We start from the raw sequence: 3,233 nt of genomic DNA on the forward strand, positions 1-3,233 counted from the left end.
TAGAGGAGCAGAGCAAGGAGATTGAAATCCTCAAGAAGAACAGAATAAATATTCTGGAGATGAAGAACACACTGCAAGAGTTGAAAAATGAAACAGCAAGCTTGGGAAATAGAGTTGACCAAATGGAGGAAAGGATTAGTGATATCAAAGACAGAAATCTAGAAATAAATCAAAGGAAGAGAGAAACCAAAGAATAAAAAATAATGAAAGAGAAATACAAGAACTAGCTGATACCATCAGGAGAGAAAACAAGAATAATGGGCATTACCAAAGATGAGGAAAAGGAGCAGGGACTAGAAAGCCTTTTCAGACAAATGGTGGACAAGAATTTCCCAAATCTAAGGAATCAGTTAGAGTTTGGAATTCAAGAAGTCAACAGAACACCCAAGTATCAAAACCACAAAAGGCCTTCACCAAGAAACATTGTATTAAAGTTATCAAAAATCAACGACAAAGAGAATTCTCAAGGCAGCCAGGGAGAAGAAAATGATAACGCATAAAAAAAAAATTAGATTATCACCAAACTTCTTAGCACAGACCTAACAAGCCAGAAAGGAAGGAAACCAAATATTTAAACTATTAAGTGTAAGGAACTACCAGCCTAGAATAATGTATCCAGCTAAGCTCTCCTTTAGATATGAAGGAGAAATTAAGACCTTTCCAGACATACAAAAATTGAAAGAATTCTCCACTATGAGGCCTTCACTATAGGAAATACTGAAAGGGGTCAGCTCATCTAAAACAAAACAACAACAACAAAGCATAATTAGGAGTAAAGTGACTACCAGACAAATAGAAGCAGAGGAGTATAACCCTTACTAAGAACAAGGCATTATAGTTTAAATAATAAGAAGTGAATTGTTATAACACGATAGTAGTGAAAGTTCAGCATACATAGGGACAAATTGAGACAACAATGACTGAAAAGAGGAAGATTCAAAGATCCAAATTTGCAAAGGGGAATGGAGATAAGGCATGTGCAGAAGAAAATGGACGACTGTATGTGTGTGTGTGTGTGTGTGTGTGTGTGTGTGTGTGTGTGTATACACACACTATCCTTTACATATTCATAATGGTAACCACACACAAAAGATCCAGAACTGACATATATAACACGAAACAAGAAGAACCAGAGGCAAAACCCACAAAAGCCAACCAAAATAAAGAAAAAAGAAACACATGGACAAGGAAGGATGGAAACACCGAGCTACCAGAAAGCAAAACAAAAAATGGCTGTAAGAAGACCTCATATTTCAATAATCACTCTAAATATAAATGGACTGAACTAACTCACCAATAAAAAGGCACAGAGTTACAGAATGGATCAAAAAACAAAACCCAACCATATACTGCCTTCAGGAGACACATCTCAGCTGCAAAGACAAATATAGACTCAAAGTGAAAGGGTAGAAAATGATATATCATGCAAATGGCATTCAGAGAAAAGCAGGAGTAGCAGTACTAATATCAGATGAAATAGACTTCAAAATAAAAAAGATAAAGAAAGATACTGAGAGAAACTTCATAATGATAAAGGGAGCCATGCACCAAGAAGACATAACATTTATTAATATCTATGCTCCTAATAAGGCAGCCCCGAAATATGTGAAGCAATTACTAAGAGAACTAAAGGGAGAAATAGACCAAAACACCATCGTAGTAGGGGACCTAAATACCGATATGGACAGATCATCCAAACAGAAAATTAATAAGGAAGTAACACGCTTAAATGACACTTTAGTCCAACTAGACATAATTGACATTTACAGAGCCTTCCATCCCAAAACACCTGCTTATACATTCCTCTCTTGTGCACATGGAACATTCTCAAGAATTGGCCACATACTGGGACACAGAGATAGCCTCAACAAATGTAAGAGGGTTGAAATCATACCAACCATATTCTCTGACCATAATGCTTTAAAACTAAAGACCAACTGCAGAAAGAAATCTGAAAGAACCCCAAACACAGAGAGATTAAACTAAATGCTACAAAAGAATAACTGGGTCAGAGATGAGATAAAAAGAGAGATCAAGAGATATATAGAAACGAATGATAATGATAATAAAAAATATCAAAACTTTTGGGACACGACAAAAGCGGTCATAAGAGGAAAAAACAAGAATAAGCCTAAATAAATAACCTAATGCTCATTGTAAAAAACAAGTAAAAGAAAAACAAATGAAGCCTAAAGTCAGCAGAAGGAAAGAAATAATCAAAATTGGAGCAGAAATAAATGAAATTGAAAACAAAAGAACAATAGGAAAAATAAATGAAACAAACAGCTGGTTCTTTGAGAAGGCTGATAAAATTGAAAAACCCCTGTCAAACCTCACTAAAGAAAAAAGAGAAAGGACACAAATAAACAAAATCGGGGATGAAAGAGGGAAATTACAACTGATATCGCAGAAATAAAAAGAATCATACAAGAATACTATAAAAAAAGTATCTAACACCAAATTTAATAAACTAGAAGAAATGGACCAGTACTTAGAAAAATGCGACCTTCCTAGACTGAATCAAGAAGAACTAGAAAATCTAAATACACCGATCAGCAGTATGGAAATTGAAACAATCACCAAAAACCTAACAAAAACTAAAAGTCCATGACCAGATGGCTTCACCAAAGAATTCTACCTAACACTGAAAGAAGATTTAATACCTATTCTCCTCAAGCTCTTCCAAAAAGTCGAAGAGGAGGCAATACTTCCCAACTCACTTTATGAGGCCAATATTACTCTGATACCAAAACCTGGTAAAGATAACACAAAAAAGAGAACTAAAAACCAATATCTCTCATGAACACAGGCACAAGGATGGTTCAAAATATGCAAATTGATTAATACAATACACCACATAAACAAATTAAAAAATAAGAATCATATGATGATATTAATAGATGCAGAAAAAACCTTTGACAATATACAGCATCTATTTATGATCAAAACACTTAACATAATTGGTATAGAAGGAAAGTACCTTAACATAGTAAAGCCCAACTATAAAAAAGTCTCAGCCAACTTTGTACTTTATGATGAAAAACTAAAAACATTCCCTCTAAGATCAGGAACAAGGCAAGGCTATACACTATCAACACTCTTACTCAATATAACATTAAAAGACCCAGCAAGTGGAATCAGAAAAGGGAAAGATATCAAAGGCATCCAAATAGGAAACAAAGAAGTCAAACTGTCACTATTTGCAGATGACATGATTCTTTATATAGAAAACC

This window comes from Pteropus vampyrus, unplaced genomic scaffold, assembly GCF_000151845.1.
Source record: "Pteropus vampyrus isolate Shadow unplaced genomic scaffold, Pvam_2.0 Scaffold302, whole genome shotgun sequence".
NCBI classification, from domain to species: Eukaryota; Metazoa; Chordata; class Mammalia; order Chiroptera; family Pteropodidae; genus Pteropus; species Pteropus vampyrus.